The 20,530-nt window shown below is 44.5% G+C and overlaps 1 pseudogene; it reads right to left on the bottom strand.

Moving 5' to 3' along the window:
- Positions 1-8,511: 8,511 nt before the first annotated feature.
- On the bottom strand, positions 8,512-9,831 carry LOC115295433 (annotated as a pseudogene).
- Positions 9,832-20,530: the final 10,699 nt, after the last annotated feature.

The following is a 20,530-nucleotide window of genomic DNA, read 5'->3' as shown; positions in this document are numbered from 1 at the left end:
AAGGAGCGTCACAGGGAGAATCTGTGCAAGACAACCTTAGCCAGGGGGTGGTTAACTTCATCAGTGATGATCAACTTGATCACTGATAGTGATCACTGATCACTATGCTCTTGATATGTTGTGTTGAGAATGGCCTGTCCAGCTGTGATTTTCCCAAACCCCATAGGCTCAGTCAGCCTAATTCACAGTGAGGGATAGTCTACAATATACCTGAAAGTTCTCCTCAAAAATCAAAAAATTTTAAAAAAGAAAAAAAAAAGACTGAGAAATGGTTTACAGCCAGAGGAGCCTGAAGGACACATGATTGGGACTTAACTCAATGTAGTATCTTGGATGGGATCTTGGAAGAGAAAACAAAACCAATAAAACCAAATCCCACGTGGCGTTCAGTAGTGTGTATGAGCACTGCGTCATTAACCGTGGTAAGTGCGTGAGGGTGAGGGTGGTGTCAACAACAGGGGCAACGAGTGTGGGGCACACAGGACTCCGCCCTAACTTTGTAATTCTCTGTAAATCCCAAACTATTCTAAACTAAAAGAGTTTCTTTTTTACAACAGCCCTCAGAAAAGTATAAGTCCAGGGGATAAACGGTCTACTTTTTGGTTTTCCTGGGGTTGTTCAAGAGCCTGGAGGGGGGTTGTGGGAGGACAGATGGAAACTGCACACACAGGACAGGGCTCCAGAGCCTCCTCCTCTCTGCTGACCCCTGCCCCACCCCTGCACCTGCCCCCAGGGCTTCTCAGAAGGCACCTTTGTCCCCCCCATGCTCAGCCTGCAGGTCAGCCATAGGGGCCTGACTCAGCTCAGCCCAGTCCTCTCCCCGGGAAGTGCAAATCCGGAGAGTAGCATCGGCCTGCCCCGTGTGGCCACAGAGATGATGACAGGAACCCCGGGTGCCCTTTGGGCTTCTCCCCAGGGGCCTGTGGGGAGATTTTGTACTGATGGTCACTCTACAGTGGTTAGTTCTGTAACTGGTCTGGAAACTGTACTTAAATTTAGGCATTTTTTCATATTTCAAGGGAAGCATCTGTGCGGGGTGGGGGTGGGGGGTCTCACGCAGTTGGAATCTGGAGGAAGGCCCCCTCCCTGACCTGGAGACCCCGGGATCCTGGTGTGCTGCCTCTTCTAACCCTTGGTGCACCCTCGAAACAGGGACCAGCTACCGTGGTCCCTCAGGTCTCGCTTCCTGTCCCTGCAAACGGCGAAATCACAACCTCTGCTTGTGTTGCACTACAGACTTCACATTGTCAATTCTGTACATTTTCATCCAAGTACAGAGATTTTGATGTCCCTTGTGATTGCTTCTGTAAGCCATGATGACCCAGGGGCTTAATGTGTGGTCTAATATCCAATTATTTGGAGACTTTCCAGAGATCCTCATGTTACAGATTTCTAATTTAATGTCACTGTGGTTACAGTGTCTTCTATAATTTCACTGCCTTCACATATTTTTAGGACCAGTTTGTGGTCTGTTTTTGCTCCAGAAATGGTCAAAGTTCTCTAGTCCTTACCTGTTTTATCACCAAGAGAAGAGTATTGATCTCTAAATATAATAGCTAATTTGTCTATTTCTTACTTTTCTTCCACGTTATTGAGCTCTGTACTGAGGGTCTTCTCCCTTCATTACCTTGTTTTGCTGTGATGCTGACCTTTCATCCTTATAGAAAGTCCTTCTTTGTCTCTAGCGATGCTCCTTGTATGGCAGCTATTTTGTAACATTCCAGACTTCTTATCCTTTTTATTCCCATTGGATATTAATTACATCACCCTTTAAGCTTTAACTTAGTTTTTGTTTTGTAGTTCATGTTTCTATTCTACGTAGTATACCCCATCTTTATATTTATGCAGTCTGATAATGTCAATGTTTTGAGTGGAATTTTAGTTGGTTTATACTGAATAGGATTCCTGACACGGTAGGATTGGGGTCTAACAGTTTGCTCTTCATTTCTGAGGTGTCTCATGTCTTTTCCATTCTTGTACCTCCTTTTCTCCCTTCCTTTCTTTCAAGAAAATAGGTTTGTTTATGATTTGATTCTTCTAGTGCCTCTTTAGCTATATTTATTTCTGTTAATTTTTATTGGACTTGTGGGAATTGAAACCTGCAGCTTTAACTTTTCACAATCTACTTAAGGTAACACTGAACTCCATCCAGTAAATACAGGAGTAGGGTTTCATTTAGCCCCCACTGTGCTAGTATTGTTGCCTGTGTCACAACATACAGTGTAAGCTAGATTATACCATGAACTACTCAGTGTTTGGCACACTCACATACCTTTTAAAGAAGTTAAGAAGAAAATGCACGTATACAGATTAACACCATTTCTGTTGTTAATTACTCCATTCTGTTTATGAGTTAACGTCTAGCGTCATTTCCTTTTGGCCTGCAGGACTTCCTTTAAACTTAGTTCATGGCAGAGGAGCTCGCAATGAATTCTTCTAGCTTGTATTTATCTATAATACATTTACATAAACTTTGCCTCCTCGTTTATATTTACTTAGTTCATATTTATCTTTCCTGTGCCATTTCCTCCCTACTTTTGTTTTATTTTGTAAGGTTTTCAGATGACATAAAATTACTGTCTGTGAATGCACAGTAAGAGAAATGTTAGTAATGGTTTAGACTCATTGAACTAGTCGGACAAGGAGGATAGTACACAGGTCCCTTATCCTAATGTTTCCTGATGCCCTTTGCATCTGGTTCTCTCCCCAGCCCCCAGCCTTGGATGACCACTGGTCTCCTTTCTGTCTGCACTCGTGACATTTCTCATTCTATTAGATTTCTCATGAGGGGCTCTCCTGATGTAGAGCAATGCGTTCTCTTTTTGAATCTCTTTGCTCCTGATATTAGTGTATCAGCCTCCTCATGGCACAGTTTGCCTGGCAGATCTGTTCCACCTGTGTTTTCAGAGTGAAAGTACGCTTCCTTTTTTAAGTATTTATTTATGTATTTTTGAGGGGGGGTGGCAGAGAGGGAGACAGAATCCAAAGAGGCTCTGTACTGTCAGCAAGAGACTGACATGAGGCTCAAATTCACAAACCATGAGGTCATGACCTGAGCTGAAGTCGGATGTTTAACTAACTAGCCTCCCAGGTGCCCTGAAAGTGCACGTCTTGTACGCAGCATGCAGTCGGCTTGTGTCTTAGCGTCTCTGCACACTGGTGACCCATCTTTCCGGGGCTTGTGGCTGTGTCTGCAGTGGGGTCACGTCTTCAGTCTGCATCTTCCCAGTAGATTGTAGGGCTCCAGAGGCCTCTTTTCCTTTTCTCTGTCTCTGCCCCTTTACTTGAAAACTTCCAGCTTTCCTGCTCATCTCTTCCTCCTCAACTCTCACTTCTCAGTCCTTCTGACACAACTCCTACCCCGCCCCTCAGCACCTGCCTCGTGTAAAGTGTCTGTGATGCCAGCACCCATGTCCATTCTCCAACGTCTGTATCATTATCCATTGCAGTGTCACAGATTATAACACGATTCTGCAGCTTCATATAACATTATTATGACAATAAATTCCCGTGGATCAGAAATGTAAGGACAAGGATATGGGGCAGCTCCAGCTAAGTTTTCTCATTAGGTTGCAGCCAAGATGAAACTAGAATCACAGTGATGTGAAGGTGTGGTATGGGCTGGAGGATCAAATTCACGCTCCTACGTGTGGCTGCTGGCAGGAGCTTCAGGGTCTGTGGGCTCTCAGAGGGGAGCCTCAGCTTCTCACTCGTGGGCTTCTCTGAAAGTGAGGATCTTTCTGACTAGGTACCTGCCTTCTTCCAAATCCAGGATCCAAGAGAGGGAAAGAAAGGCAAGAAGAGAAACCACAGTCCCTCTGAGACCTGACTTTGAAGTCACACAGCATTACATCCCCCTTATTCTGTCCATTAGAGGTGATCGCTGAGTCCAGTCCACACACAAGAGAAGGAGAGTTAGTTCTACCTCTTCATGGGGGAAGATTCAGTGAGTCTGTGGACATTTTAAAACCACCACGCCCTGTGTGGAGGATGTTGTTAACTTTGAAGATTTTTCTTTTGTTGTTGTTTGTTTCTAAATATATATTTATCTTGAGAGAGAGAGAATGAGCAATGGAGGTGCAAAGAGAAAGGGAGAGAGAGAATCCCAAGTAAGCTCCACGCTCAGCGGCTCCATCTCATGACTGTGAGATCACGGCCTGAGACATAATCGAGAGTCAGTCGCTTAACCAATTGAGCCACCCAGGCACCCCGTCTTCTTTATATTCTCCTGACATGGACATGGAAGAGCCTCAGTGTGGTTTTCTTTTGCTTCTCTTGTTTGGTGAATAATGAGCTTCTCAGATCTAGATGTTCAAGGTTTTTGCACTAAATTAGAGGAATTTTCAAACATGACTTCCTCAAATATTTTTCTACCCTTTTTCCTCCTTCCTATTTTTGGACTCTGAACATTAGTTTGCCTTTTTTATTCTCTGTCGATTTATGAGGTTTTAAAAGATTCTCTTCAATCTTTTTTCTCTGATTTTTTTTGAATTGGAGACTTTCTATTGATTTATATATAACCGCATTGATTTTCATTCTGCATTCACAGGCCTCCCGTGGAGTTTACTCATTGAACTTGCATTACATATTCCCCCCTTTCAGTTCTAGAATATCTATTTGGTGTTCTTTGCACATTCCACTTCTTCATTCAGATTTCCTTTCTGTTCACTCTTTAATAGCTTGATTTCTTAATATTTGACTCTTAATTAATTCTTATTAATTTCTTAATAACTTGATTCTTTCAACACATAGCTTCATTCTTTGAAGCTTGTGGCAGCGTTTGGTGCTGATTCCAACATCTGGGAATTGGCATCCTGGGAAAACGTTGTGTTGACTTTCTCATAGTCACATATTTCTGTTTCTTTGCCTGTCTTTTAAAATATGTCCTTTAAAAGTGGATTATGCATTTCATGTTTTACCAAATCTGAAATCAATTTTATTTATTTTGTTGAAGATTGTTTTTATCCTAAGTGTCTAAGTGTCATGTAAGGGTCTAATTGCATGAACCCCACAATGACCTGAACCCCTGTATTGCTGACAGCTGTGGTCTATGCCCTGCTTTTCCCATATCCAGGGGCTGCATTTTTATCCTGGGTCTTGAGTGAGCCCCCCTCCATCTGTGTGGGTTGGTGGTCAGCCAAAGGTTTGTGCAGATTCTCCTCAGAGTTTGACCCTCAACTTCTCTGTGGTTGCATTGTGCCTGGTATTTCCCCGAAATTTCCAAATGCTCTACCTTCCATAAAATCTGACCTTCACCCAGTATTTTATGTTTTAAGTAAACTCTGCACCTAATGTGTGGCTTGAACTCATGGTCCCAAAATCAATATTCACAAGGTCTACCTACTGAGCCAGCCAGGTGCTCCCAGTATGATTTTTCATGCTGCTGCCTGAGCCTTGTGCTGATTGGAGAATTCATAAGTCAAGGGCGCAGACTCTCAGATTGGGTCAGGACAAGTGTCTTTAAAGCTAGAACTTCTTCTGGTCCCTTCTGCTTTATCAGAAGTGTCTCCTGAGCATCCCCCAGCCATGCAGAGTGTGGTGCTCATCTAAGGATTTTGAGTGAGATTCTATTCAGATTTCAGGTCTCATCCCTCTGCTGCTCCCTCACTTTCAAATTTCCCCTTTAAATGTCCAGCTCTTTTGGCACTGTGACTACTGTCATCTGCCCTGTGAGCCACTGGCCTGCGGTTATGGAGGGGGAGGAGAGCACCGAGAGGGGAGAAGGCTGGGAACTTGGGGTTCTTGCCCATTGCAGTGGTGGTTATTCAAGATTATAGTTCTCATGTTTCTCTCTGCCTGCATTTACTTTTCAGAGACTTCAAATGTTTATATTTAATATTTTTCTCCAGTTTTCATAAATATCTTCTTGGGAGGAACTAACTCCACCCTTTATTCCTGTCTTACCGGAAGTCTCACCTGAGAGAGGATTTAGAGTGAAAAGGTCCCAGCCCATGATCCAGTCTTGTAAGAACAAGGTGGGTTCAGGCACCAGCAGTTCCATATTCAGGCTTCTCCAGCTGAAATATGGGGGGTGGGGGGAGGCCTGGGATCTGGGCCCAAGCTGACTGGATATAACCCACGGTGACATAGAAGGACGCCTCTTCACTGCCTCCCATCCGTCTGCTTCTATAATATTAGAAAAAATGGCTCTGTACATGAGAATTTTCTTACATTATCTGCACCAAATCACCAGGAAAGCAGCAAAGTTTGAATGGAGACCTTGAAAATGGTTGAGTTAAATCTGAAACTAGCTCTGCCTTGTCCTCCATCCTTTTCAGAAACTGAAATGACAATGATTCTCTCCCATGTGATGGCTGCTTGTAGCCTTCATCAGAGAGATGCCCATGTTCCTCCCTGGCTCTGGGCATTTGAACTGGAGGCTTCTCTCCAGTTCTGAGGAGCACCAGCGCTTGGAGATTTAAGTGTATCTGAGTCATCAGATCCTCCTGAGTAACAATTGTTATTCCCCCAAAGAACAATGGGAAATTTCTCATCTCATAAGGGTCTTCTCACATCACAAAGGTATGGAAAGTGTAAGGAACCCTTCCTGGGAAGTGGAAATGGCACATCTCTTTGAGGGCAGATCTTGTGCCCAGAGGCCTCAGAAAACTGCACAGATCGTTGAGCTGCAGAAGACGTGCCTCTCAGCTGCTCTACCCGAACCACTGGCCTCTGAGGAACTTAACTGCAGATTTACCATCTCATACTAAAGCACGGTTCACTTCTGGGACAGCTCGGGGTTCCTGTGTGGCAAATGCAAAAAAGGACTGCAGCCATCCACTGTGAATGGGAAGCTGCTCCCAGCCCACAACAATGGAGACTCGTTGCAGTTATGGTGACATCGATTGTCTAAAGGTCACACAGATGACACTGACTAAAGTTCATAGATTAGTGGGCTTTCATGAAATGAAACTGTTGATTGTCAGGCCAATTGACTTTTGAACACTGGATTTTGAAGGGTACATCACATGGTGAAACACCTTATTAGGAAGATGAAGGAGTCTAGACTAACACTGAATCTTTATGTTCCACATTTCATACCCAGGAGAATGGATATCAGGAACAGCACCAGACTTACAGAATCAGGATCTGCATTTTTAACAAGATCCTCACAGAATTTGCTTACATGCTGGAGTGTCAGAAGCACAGTTCCAGGACCATGTTCCCCAAGGTGTGATTCCCCAAGCACCTGGGGCAGCACTCAAAGAGCAAATTCTCAAGCTCTGGTCAGAGGTCTTGCATCTGCTTCTCTGTGGGTAGGTGCACCCAGGATGTGCATTGTCAACAAGTACCTAGGTTCTCCTGCACTTGAAGTTTCAAGACTGCACTTTAAATGGAGGGAAACCTGAGCAGGGGTGGGCTGTGGGCTGTGAATGGGATGATAATGTGCAGCACCTGGAACATGCACCAATCTTCTCCCAGCAGCCAGTGTGGCAGAGACGCCTGATACATGGAGAACACAGATGCCATGCTCTCCTTGAGAGCCACCTCATGTGATGGCAGGGAGTCTGTCACATTTGCGTCTCCACTGATGCCCAATATGGGGTCAACATGCTCTAGTAATGAACACATCTCTGAGCAGGTGTCATGAGAGGCCACGGGGAGGCTGGTCCAGTTCAGGGATGCAGGGTCAGCAGATTCTTGGTCCACTGAAAATAAAGAATGGGACTATTTTCCCTGTGAAGGAGTCCTGAACAATAACATGGTGACCTTTTTTTTTAATTACTGTAATTTATTGCTATATCTAGGCGTGTCCAGTATAGCTATAATATTAGAAGTAGTCACAAAGTGCCACCTTCTGGTTTGAGACTGTGCACCATTTCCTTTATTTCTTTTTAAATGCCATTTGATGGTGGACATATAAAGCAATGGCAGCAGTTACAAAATGTTGTCTGAGTAATTCTGAGAGCTCTGAACAAAGATCTGTGAATAGGTTGAATAAAAAGATGTTCGATTAATAGTGCACAATGTGTAACTTTAACAAACATCTTTAGTTATTCAATTTTCGTGTAAATCTTTAGAGATTGACTCACAGAGACCAAAATAAAATATCTTTTCCTTTCACAATTTAGTGAGGTGGTCTGCATTCTCAAAAATGATTTACAAAATACAAGAAATGTTGCATGTGAGTACTAGGCATAAAATATTTCATTTTCTTACAGGAGGAGCAGCAGGGGGACAGGGAGCCTAGTGGAAGCCCTGTCACCACCCTTCCCAAAGATGTGTACCCCCACAAATGGCAGTGGAGACCTGGCAGCAAGCCACTCTTACAATTCTTTTTGGTTGTTTTTAAAATACAAGCACTTTCTGATCTTTTCCTCCCGGCCTATGAGCCCCACCCTGACTTGGCAGAATACAAGCCCACGTCCTCTTCCTTAGTTTTCCCCTTAGGATTATTTACAGGATGCCTACAGATACGGTACAAACTAGCATGAAATTAATGAGAGTTTGCATTTCTAGACACGCTCCCGTGGTTAGACAAGCCCACCACGCCAATTCCGAAGACCGGTTCAAAGTTAAGGTGACTCGGAGGCACTTGCATCCGTAACTGCAGAAACAGGCTTCTCGCCGGCTGGGCTGGACTCGCAGACTCTGTCCTCAACAGTGCTGGGGGCCTTGGGAGAGGGGGACGTCACATCCACAGTGGGTGCGGAGTCAGCGTCTACCTTTGCAGTGGTCGTGACAGGGTTGGAAGGTGGGCTCCCAGTGGGTGCGAGGGAGGACAGCAGCTCCCCTGAACCTGCTGCAGAAGACACTTCTGGAACCAAAGGGAATGATGGGAGGAACTCGGATGGCATGGGGAGAGGTGCAATGCCAGGTAAGTTTTGGGGAGGCAAGGAAGGAAGAGGTGGCAAACCCGCATTCACGAGTTCTGGTAAGCTGACCCCTGGCATGACGTGCGGTGTGAGGAGGTTGAGTTTGGGGAGGGCGGGCAAGGTAGGTAGTCCTGCTGGTAAAGGCATCAAACCTGGTAATGTAGTAGCGGGGTTCATTGGTGGCACAGAAGTGAGGGGTTGGTTTACTTGTGGTGGCAATAATGGTACTGTTGGTACACCTGGACTGAGAACATTACTGAGAGCTGGTGGAGTTGAGCTAATAGAAAGTCAAGACAGACCCTGTTCAATTTCTGTAGTTCCTGGTGGTGACAAAGATGGGGGATTAACTGAGGACAGCTGGATCTCCATAAATCCATCTTTAAGAGGAGTAATAGGTGTACCAGTCATCTGTCCAGGAAGAGAAATTTTCTTCCCTTCTTCAAATGGGCATGTTGGTATTTGATGCAAATAACCATATCCAATGCCACATCCTAGGCTGCCTTCTCCACCCCCTGCGGAATTTGGTGTAATAATCACTTCTCGACAGTTATCAGTGTCTGTATTATACACATAAAGTTTCAATGGTTTTGCTTCATGTGTTTCAATAAGGCTGAACAGATCTTCAGACTCATTCCTGACTGTGTCTGCTCCAATGATATAATCACTGTGAGGTCTAAGACCTGCCAGTGCCGCGGGAGAATTTGATTCTACTTCCAATACATGCCAAACGTTTTCATTTGCCCCATCAAAGCTGCAGAAACGAATGCTCTCTCCCAACAAGCCCTAGCCACCCGACATGTTACTTGGTGTGCCAGAGGTCTCTCGAAGTTCCAGTGTTTTACTACTGTAGATAAGCATTTTTACAGGCTTTTCAACATTTGCTTTCAGTAGATCCTTAAAAGTATCATTGTCTTTATTTAATCTCGAACCATTAATGGAAACAATAAAATCAAAGAATGGCTCCAGTCCAGCTCTATGTCCTGGGGAATTTTCTTGTACCCGCAGGACGTGGTAGCCTTCCATGCCCTCATGGTAACCTTTTTAAAAGATACACTCTGGGCTCCGTGGGATGCCGTTATTGTGTTCCTGTCAGGTCCCTGCGGAAGAGTCACATGGAGATGGTTCAGTCCCTGTCCTGTGCTTTATGTGTATGACTTCTGCCACAGGACAATGCCAGGGTACAGGGCCCTCAGAGAGGGAGAACACAGGGCCCATCCTGTCCCTGGACATCCCCTCTCTTCAGGCCTGGTGCTGCGGTGCCTGCTCTGCCTCTGGGGCACTCATATGTCCCATGGGCATCGGGCTGGAGGACTAGACAGGCAGCAGGATGGGCTGGGGGAGCAAACCCCACACACAAAGGGCAGCCATAGCCGGGATGCGTTCCAGCTAAACAGCCTACAGGCCATGTGATCTGAACATGGGAATGATTTTGCCTGATATCTGCTTCCTCATCAGGAGTTATGTGTGCTAGAATCTGCTTTATGCATCATAGGTTAGAAGGACGTGCATGGTGGGCACTTGGGTGGCTCAGTCAGTTAAGCAGCCAGCTTTGGCTCAGGTCATGATTTCAGAGTTCATGGGTTCAAGCCCTGTGTTGGGCTTTGTGCTGACAGCTCAGAGCCTGGAGCCTGCTTCAGATTCTGTGTCTCCTTCTCTCTCTGTCCCTCCCCTGTTCACACTGTCTCTCTCTGTCTCTCAAAAATAAATAAAAGACATAAAAAAATTTTTTAAAGAAGGACGTGCATGGAAGAACCTGAGTCCCAGAAACTCCCAGTACATTCTCCTCACTCTCATGTGGCCACATGAAGTGTCACTATAGCTGTCCTTCCTTGTCCCTGGTGTAGCTGTCTGTGCTTTCTATTGCCTGGGGACAAGTGCGCCTGGAAGCACATGATCCTCCTTCTGATATAAGATTGAACATCAGTAGTTGCCTAACGCTGCATCCTAATGTTGACCTCACTCACCTCTCTCATTTCTTCATGTAAGCCTCTTACCATCTTGACCTGTCCAGCAGGTCAGTCAACACAGGTCCTGAGGGAGGGAGTGAGAATTGGGGGGCAGGGGGCACTGAGAATGGAGGCAAGACAAGTCTCTGATCAAGCCTCATTTATTGAGAGAACACACACATCTTATAGAGCGCAAAAGACAAGGCAGCTGATGTAGGTCAGTTGCTAAGGAACAGGGTCATGATTTTTAGGAAAAGGCTAGGGTAAAGGAGGAACAGAAGCTGCAGTTTTAGCACAGCACCTGAGGAGTCGATAAGAAAGCCCAGCCCAACTGTCTCCGGCCTTGAGCTGGGAGCAATAACACTGTCCTGCCCTGCAGGTGGCTGATCTTAGGTCAGGGCACACTTCTCTTCCCCCGGCAGCTCTTCTGGCAGCTCCCCACAGGTACCTCTTTTTTATTTTTCCAAAAAGGACTTCTTCCAGAATGTGATAGTATAGGCAAGGAAAGCACTGTGCCTGTCTTAGGTTGGGGGCCTGCCAATCCTTCTTACCTGTCATGGGCACACCCAGAAGCCTATGCCTGAGTAGCCTGTCTTAGGTTGATAGGATGGTAAGGCCTCTCTTACCCATCATTGGCTAACCAGCCCGTGCCTCTTGCCATAATATAGCTCTTCATCAGCCTCCTGTTTGGCCATATCGAGCTTGTGATAACGGACCTGGATAGACTGCATCTTGATAGCATCTATTTGCTGCCTTAAAAATGCCATGACCTTATTGAAGAGAACAGGGCCCAAGGACACCAAGATCAATAAACCCACAATAGGTCCTAAAAGTGGGAGGAGATAGGGTAGAAGTCCATGAAATCCACTGAGGAAAGGACTGTTGATGAGTTCCTTCCTCTTCTTCTCTAGGTCTTCCTGAAGCTTCTTAATCTTATTTTTGATGATGCCAGACTTGTTCACATAGAAGCAGCATCGTTTCTGATACTGGAACCCAACCATCCAGAGGAGGTGCCACCATTTCCCAAAACATGGTCCCTAAAAGAAAAGACAAAGATTTTTCTCAAGGAGATTTTTTTCTCCCTGGAAGGCTGAGTGTTATGATCAATTTGTTTTACTAGTCTCTCCGGCAACCATTGGGCTGCATCTGCTTGTCGTGAGTAGATGCACACTGCTCCTCGTCCCCAGATCAAGACAGGGTCAGGACCATACCACTTATTACCCAAGGGGTCCCTCCAAAGCACGGTAGCAAAGGTTCTTTGTGTGTCATTATGCCAGAGACGTTCAGCAGCTTAGCGTCCTTCTTTATCCAAAGTTAAAAATTCAAAATGAAGAGTGAATGATGTAGAAGATTTCTGGGAGATCCCTTGATGGGGTACCATTCCCCCCTTTTTTATTTTTAAGGGTATTTTTTAAGGATAGATGTGCCCATTTTACTATACCTTGTCCTTGTGGGTTATAAGGGATCCTGGTGATTATTTAATGTGTAATTGTTGACAGAATTTAGAGAACACAGTCCCAGTATATCCGGGTCTATTGTCAGTTTTTATTTGTTTTGGAACCCCTAATCCTGATATGGCAGAAAGCATGTGTGCTACAACGTGCTTTTTTGCTTCCTCAGTTTGTAAGGTAGCATATAGGAAGCCGCTGTAGGTATCAACATTCACATGGACATATTTTAGATTTCCAAGTGGTCTATCTGCATGGGGTGCAAGAATGTCAATGGCCCCTAGGGTAAATTTCCTAAGCCTTTTCTTTGATGGTTTTTTTTTTTTGTATCTCAATAGGTTGGGTAATTTTTCTCTCATTCTTTTTTTAAATCTTTTTTTGGCTGAAACCCTTGGGCTAGCATCTGCACTGTTACTATTTTATTTGGACTGTACATAATAATACAGTCCCCATAAATTGACGGGAAGTCCTTGAATAACAAAAAGTTGAATGTTTTTTTGATTTCTCTCTGTGGGAAGCTGCAAAGATTCAGCTGCTCGGCAGTTTACTGGCAGGAAATATCTCTCCCTGAGGGGAGTTACCTGAATTACAAATATAGGCAGGGAAGTGCCACTCCCTGTCAGGAGAAGCAAAAAGAACAAAGATCAACCGCCTACAGGCAGGGTGGTGTTGGCCATCAGGCACTGTGCTAAAAACTTTAGTTTGGTTCCTCCTTTACCTAGCTTTAATCAATTGACTTTGTATCCTAGCAACCAACCTAGGTCAGCTGCTTCGCTTCCTGCCCAGTACCTTATTTAAAGTGTGGATTTTTTTCTCAAATAAGGGAGCTTGATCAGAAACCTTGTCTTGCCTCTGCTCTCTGTGCCTCCTGCCCCCCTATTCTCTCTCCCTCCCTCAGGAACCTATGACCCATCGACTGCCCCACTGGCCAGGGCGGGAACAGACATCTCTCTGTATTCTGCCAGCGCAATAACTTTGCACTTTTTTGGGGGGTTTTTGCTTTGACCTATGCCCTGAAGGTTAGTTAATGTAGGCGACAGTGGCCACTGTGAAGACCAGGCTTCTTTTTTAATAATGGTGACATCAGCTCCAGTGTCTCTAACCCTTGGAATTCTTTCCCATCAAGCCAGAGTGTAAGCATGGGCTTTTGGGCATTAACAGGTTGTACTCAATAAGCATCAGAGGAGCCAAAACCTTGGGCTTCTCGGCTCGAGTTTTTAGTTGGGTTTTTAGTAGCAAGAAGGGGCAGTAAAAGTAGTTGTGCTATACGCTGTCCTGTGGGTACTGTAGTAATCACCTGGGAAGAGGAGACCATAATTTTTATTTCTCCCATGTAATCATTGTCTATCACCCCAGGATAGACATGTAACCCCCTAACTGTAGTACTACTGTGCCTCAAGAGCAACCCAAAAGTTTTGGGTGGTAAGGGATTATAAATTCCAGTGGGTATAGTTTGGACCCCCATCTCAGGGGTTAATACTGTGTGGGTGGTGGAACAGAGGTCCAATCCTGCGCTTCCTGGGGTAGCTCTACAGAGGTCTGAAACGGATTGTTTGTAGGAACAAACTTGATTGTCCCAAAAGCTTGTTTGGGTTTGGGGGCCTGGGGCTGGTCCTGATTCCCATTTCCCTCTAAGGGTGGCAATGGGTTACCATGGGAGTCCATCTTTGATTTGCATTTATTAGCCCAGTGTCAGCCTTTATGGCATCGAGGACACAATCTAGGAGCGGCATTTTGATCATTATACTGCTTGCTGGATCGACAGTCCTTAAAATATAAATGCTCTAGATTACAAACAAATACTTTATGACATTTTTTTATATCATAGATATCTTAAGAGAAAGTCTCTTAATCTGGATAAGCAAACACCAAAGGAACAACAATGTTTCCAACAACAAGAGTCACAAAACTATAGTTTTTATCAGTTCACTTAACCCTATGTTCCTAATTCTTGTTTAGCTTGAATGCAGCTTCTAGCTCTGGAAATTTCTACCCATTTTAGTATTAATCTAAAAGATGTCAAATACTGCAACCAATTACTAGTTGTGGCTTATGCTTTAGTTTTTATCTTGTTAGACAGCCAATGAATTTAATCTCAATTTTATTATCAAGTAAAATCTTAACGTTTTAAGTTACCAAGAACCTTTAAAACTATTTTAACAATTACTCATGAAAACTATAGAACAGACCAAATTAACCATCCTTTTAACATACACTTGTTAAAAATTGGAGCAGAGATCATAAGAACTGAATAAGTTTTGCTCGAGCCCAGGTAAGATACTTTGTTCCCCATAGTTGATTTTGACTTCGAAATTTGGTGCAAAAAAACTGATTTTTGTGGTCTTTTGTTTCTTATCATCTAAGGCAAAGGGAGAAGCTGGTGTTATGCAAATTGGCCTCTCCCCACCCAGCGGTTGGCAACCTGATGGCCTTCTGGTTGCCCCAGGCAACAGGGCAGTACAGAAGAATGGGGGAAGGGAGAGCAAGAGGAGAGACTTTTTTTGTTTTTTGTTTTGTTTTGTTTTCTTTAACCAGTAGAATTAGGCAATTCATGTCAGTCCAGAGAAGAGAAGGAATCCTCCCTGAAACAAAATGAGTTTTCAGCAGCTGCTGGGAAATATTCCTTCAAGTCTCTGTCCCGAGGTAGACCAACAATATTTGGTTCCAATTATAGCCATTAACCTGGGAAATGAATGAGGGAGAAGCCCTCACTTCTACAAAGCAGAGGAACACAGAGAGAGTCAGTGTCCCCTTCAGTATGATTTTATTTAAGCCAGACCAATAAGGTCTCCTTCTCTGTATAGTCCCAACCCCATGTTCTTGTGAGGCGGTGTAAAACCAAAATCCATGACAATAACAACTGGAGAGACGTGGCCATAAAACAGGTTTACAGGTTTACTAAAGGGCCCGACTGATGCCTCAGTGTGGCCCCCGAGTGGGAAGTAATGTTGCGTCCAGCCTTCCACTTGATACCCTAGACAAAAGCACATGTGCATTTAAAATTTATATGTGGCTCAAAACTTAATTTACATTCTTTATATCAATAAAGAGCTCTCTTTCTTTAGACTCTTTATTGCCCAAAGCTTCTCAAGTTCTGACCTATCCATCACTCTAACTCTGCCTATCTCTATGGGGGAGAGGTGGTTGTAGCAACCCAAAACAAGTAGAACAGACTCTGTATTGTCCATCCCTTATTTCTTATCCCTTATTTTTTATGATACGGTGACACAAAGACAAACAAAGGGTAGGGTGCCCCCTCTAATGAGGAGACCAATCAGATACCTGTCTGGCAGTGTCCCGAAGGAGCTTAGGTGAAGCTTAGCCATAGCGGACTCAGCGTTGTGACTTATGATTGGAAACTATTCCAATGCTGCCATAGACCATATGCTTTTCACCACGGTATCGCAGACCAGGCCCACTCAGACTCTGTAGGCATTCTGGGACCTTAAGGGTGCCCACCCGTGGAGCCACAAACTCGAACTCAGCAGGCAAGCCAAACCAAGCTGCACATTCACTCTCACATACACATCAGAGGCTATTACATTCCCTCCCACAGAAGTTTTACAAACAAGACTGAGACATTAGAAATACACTTAACTGGGCAATCTCTTTCCTTTACTCACTTTCCTTATTCTCTATCTACATTTAGAAAAACACTTAAGGACAGACTTCATGGAGGAACTGAAAAAATTCCAATAATTGCTTTTTCTTAACCTTTACTCCCTGTGCCCTTAGAATCTCTGTCAGACCATTTACAAAGGCCTCATGCTGGCTTATTTCATGCCCCATAATCACCGATCACTTACCCGAGCCCTGGGCTACCCAGCATGTTCCTGCATAGTTGTCTCCCTATAAATTTTGAGCCCTGGACTACACAGCAGGTTCCCGCATAGCCGTCTCCCTGGAAATTCTTTAAACTTCGGCCGCTACTTTTTCATCTTCTTTTATCTTCAATCGGTGTTCTTCACTGGACCCCTCATACTCAGGCCCCACACTTTGGGCACCACTTGACCCATCCAGCAGGTCGGTCAACACAGGTCCTGAGGGAGGGAGTGAGAATTGGGGGGCAGGGGGCACAGAGAATGGAGGTAAGACAAGTCTCTGATCAAGCCTCATTTATTGAGAGAACACACACATCTTATAGAGCGCAAAAGACAAGGCAGCTGATGTAGGTCAGTTGCTAAGGAACAGGGTCATGATTTTTAGGAAAAGGCTAGGGTAAAGGAGGAACAGAAGCTGCAGTTTTAGCACAGCACCTGAGGAGCCGATAAGAAAGCCCAGCCCAACTGTCTCCGGCCTTGAGCTGGGAGCAATAACACTGTCCTGCCCTGCATGTGGCTGATCTTAGGTCAGAGCACACTTCTCTTCCCCTGGCAGCTCTTCTGGCAGCTCCCCACATCATCTCACATCATCACAAGAAGTAGGATGAGTGTGGTACATCAGATTAGTTGGGGGGTGGTGGTAATGCATAAGTTTTACCACCATATACTCTTACATTTGTTCTTTTTCATTTTTAGTTATTGTTGTTAATTTATTACTGTGCTTAATTCATAAATGAAACTTGATCATGTATGTGACCCTATAGGAAACCTCTTAGTACACTTAGGGTTTGGAACATCCACCATCACAGGCACCCCCTGGGGGTCTAGGAATGTATTTTCCTGCAGAGGAGGGTGACTACTTTAGTTCAGTACTGCTGTGATCACCCCAAACCTCTATATATTCTCCTTTCCTGGGGACTCTGAGTGGCTCATTTGGTTGAGCCTCTTGATTTAAGCTCAGATCAGGATCCCAGGTTTGTGGGATTGAGCCCCAAGTTAGGTTCTGCACTGAGCATGGAGCCTGCTTGAGATTCTCTCTTTTCCCTTGTCCCTCCTTCTCCCCCCGCCCCCAGTCTCGCTCATAAATAAATAAATAATAAATAATAAATAATAAATAAATAAATAAATGCTTTCATTTCAATTCATTTTTTACCGTGGTCACATTATTAGACTTAGCAATTTCCCTGGATCCAATTGTTCCCAGGTGTTTCTTTGTTATTCTGTCAGGTTGGAGCTCCTCATGTTATGGCTAGAAAATAATGGAGAAGGTATTACATGCTGAGGTATTATGTCAATGAGATGACATCCTTCATATCTCTAATTTCTTACAAGGTTTTCCAAAAACTAGTTAACCAAACTACAGAGAAGTAACAAAGATGCCTTTTGGTGCAAGAACCATGAGTCCCTCTCCCTGGACCCTGAGAATAATTCTCAGGAATCCTTAGAACCTCAGGAAAGCTCCTGTCTCCCAGGCCTGTGAACAGTGCAAGCACCAAGAACCTTCCACAAAGTGGGGAGGAGGAGAAGGTGTTGAGGGGCTGGCCATCTCTCTTACAAGACTGGGAAGGAAAAGCACCTCCTCATTCATAAAACGAGGTGTAAACTCCCTCTCTTGGTGTCACAACGGGCTTCACCTCGGTCTGTCCTGGATGCTTCTTCCCAGGGCTATGATGGGTCCCACATCCCTAGGTCAGCAGACACAAGGTCTGGAAGAAAAAATGAAAGACAATTTGTTCACCATGGACTCAAGTTCACTTAAAAAAGAAAAAAGGGACACAAAATCTTGCCTTGAGCTGGTCTTACCATGAAGTGAACTCATTCAGGACCTGTCTTCTTCAGAGGTTCATGAACCTGTCTTATGTGTGTTGTTTGTTGAGTCACTTTGAAAAGCTGTTGAGTGAACTGCAGCAAAGAGCAAGACCTTTCAAATGAAGGGACATTGGGTTTGATCCTGATTCTGTGTCCAAGTTGTGCAACACGAAGACATAGAAATACTCCAAGTTCAGTTTATCATGAGTAAAAGAAGGGCTCATGAGCAATGTGAGTAGAAAGAAGTGCTCCTTTAGTTTCTCTATAATTTTCTCACATTTTTATGACTATAATGACATGTCTGTGAGTTGGATTCCCTGTATAGAACATGCTCCCTTCTTCCCCTGTATGGCGATGACCCACAATCTCACACTTCATGATAAACATTGCCACTCGTATAAGGAAAAAGGCAGAACAAGCATCCCTTCTGAATTTGAAATGCTCTCGACTCTGCAGCTAGTCCATCTTCCTTGTGATTTCAAGAAGTCCGTTTTCAAAGGCATGGGACCCAGCTATGGGGGTTGGAAGATGCACCCGCTTCCTCCTGAGGGAAGAAAGGACAGTGCCTCCATGACCCCAGACCTCTCTCTGAGAGTGAGAGGCTCCTCCAACCTGAGAGCTGAAAGCACTGTTGTCATCCGGGAGGGGCCTCGGATAAATGGCCTCTCTCCTCACTAACAAGTAGAGAGAGCAGAATAAGGTAGCTGGATGTCCAGTGATCCTTTCTGGCCCAAAAGCATGGAAGTTGATGGGCATAGCTTAGTGGGAAAGCCACATGGCTTTTTCACAGGGAAACCCAGATCAGTCACACGTCCACCCTACAGTGGCAGCATGGGCCCAGGACAGCCCTTTGCGGACAGGCTGTTGCACCCCTTTCAGCAGGAAAGGTCTAGTCCAGTCAGGTTGTGGGGTGGGCTCACTGCTTCCCTGGGCTCCTTTAATTTGTTCACTAAGACAACGAACCACCATCTGACAAGCTTGGTTACATTTTGCTATTTTTGTCCAAAAAATATCCGATGAATATATGAAAGTTACACATTTTCTAGAAAGAACAGAGTGCTTTTGTTTGTCCAAATATTATAGCCCACTCTAACAAAAGCCAGTACTCAGGCCATTGATTCAAAATTCTATCTTAAAATTTTTCCCTTGCAGACCACAGATGATCTCTCTCTTTCTTTGTTGGCAAGATGAGAGGTGTGAACCTAGAAAGAGCTGAAAATAGAGCCTGTACAGGTGATCACTCTAAAATGATCCAATACAGAAAAAAGAGGAAATAAAAGATGCAAAAGTTTTAGCTGCATTTCAAACCTGGTTCCATTTGCACCTGATGTTCGGTAGCATCCTTGAGAGTTTTTGTTTGGTCACTGAGACACCGATGTCCCATTTTGACAGCCCGAGTTCCTCTCTGCCTCTTGCCACCGAAACACACTCACCGAATACAGGAAGATTGCGCTTCCCTAGCAATAACCTGGTGTTTTCCGTTGTGCAACAGTACAGCCCACCTCCAGTAACAGCCCTGTTCGTCTAGAGCTGGTTTGCTTCACAACTTTGTGTCCAGTGAGGCTTCCTCACCCTCAGAAATCTCAAGGGGATTTGGGAGGGTGCATGAAATCTTAGAGCAACACTGAAGATTTCATATTTGACAGGGAAATAAATTGCAATGCCTTTTGGTGCTGTAGAATCCTAGAAAAGAAGTAGTCTGAATTCACAAGTGATTTTTAACAATAGAACTCAGGTTTGAAAAGGAAACCCTGGGACATTACTGTTATGTTTAGAATTGAACAGTTTACTTTTCTGTAATGTTTTGTCCATGCAAAACTAAGAAAACTTTCAGAATTTCTAAAAAAAAAAAGTGTAAGGGAGTTTTATTAAGCCACAGTGAGGACACCTGCCAGGGACACACAATCCTCACAAATAAGATAGTGCTTGGAAGTTAGAAATATTTGTGCAGAATATTTGTGTTTTCATATAAAGAGTCACCAACCATCACAATGGAAGACATTCCAGAAAATTATCAACTTCAATTATGCTTTCAGTATATGCAAGGTTGCAAGCTTCAGAGATATGGGAGAAGAACTTAGGGAGAATTTTACTCTTATTTTAGTTTGATAGGTTTCCTTTAGGTTCTTTGCTAATGAAGCAGAGGCACAGCATGTGCTCAGGGCATAAGTAGACCCCATGCTTTCCATTTTGGGGAAGTCATTCTGATCTTCACTAGTGTTTAAGTCTAGCTTCCCTGGGAGCCCATGAGCAGGGCCCACAAACATTGAAAGTTGAAAATGTCCTTTGTCAGTTCTGAAGTCAGTAATTGTTCAAGCGTCCAATGATCTGCCCAATTTATACAAGACAGCCTAGGGTTTCCCTACCTCCTGAGGCTTGGCATCTCCTCCCTCTGCAGCGCCGAGGGGCATTCTGCTCTGTGAGATATTGCAAACCACACACAGGAATTGCCAATCCTACTGGCAGGAGCAGAAGGCCCCTTCTGCTCCATGTGACAGAAGATTAAAGGTGCTGTTGCTCTGGAGGGTCGGAGGGCACATGGAAGAGAAGGGGTGTGGGGGTGAGAGACCATGCAGGCACGTGCTTTTCTCCTTTCTCAAGCACACAGAGCAACATGACCTGTTCCCTCCCCTCTGAGCTCCTCCTGTCTCCTCAGGGGCTGCGTGTAGATTTGTGGTGAGTTCCAAGCC

Source organism: Suricata suricatta, chromosome 7 (assembly GCF_006229205.1).
Source record: "Suricata suricatta isolate VVHF042 chromosome 7, meerkat_22Aug2017_6uvM2_HiC, whole genome shotgun sequence".
Classification (NCBI taxonomy): domain Eukaryota; kingdom Metazoa; phylum Chordata; class Mammalia; order Carnivora; family Herpestidae; genus Suricata; species Suricata suricatta.
Note: the sequence above shows the minus strand (reverse complement) of the source record. Positions and strands in the feature narration are given on the sequence as shown.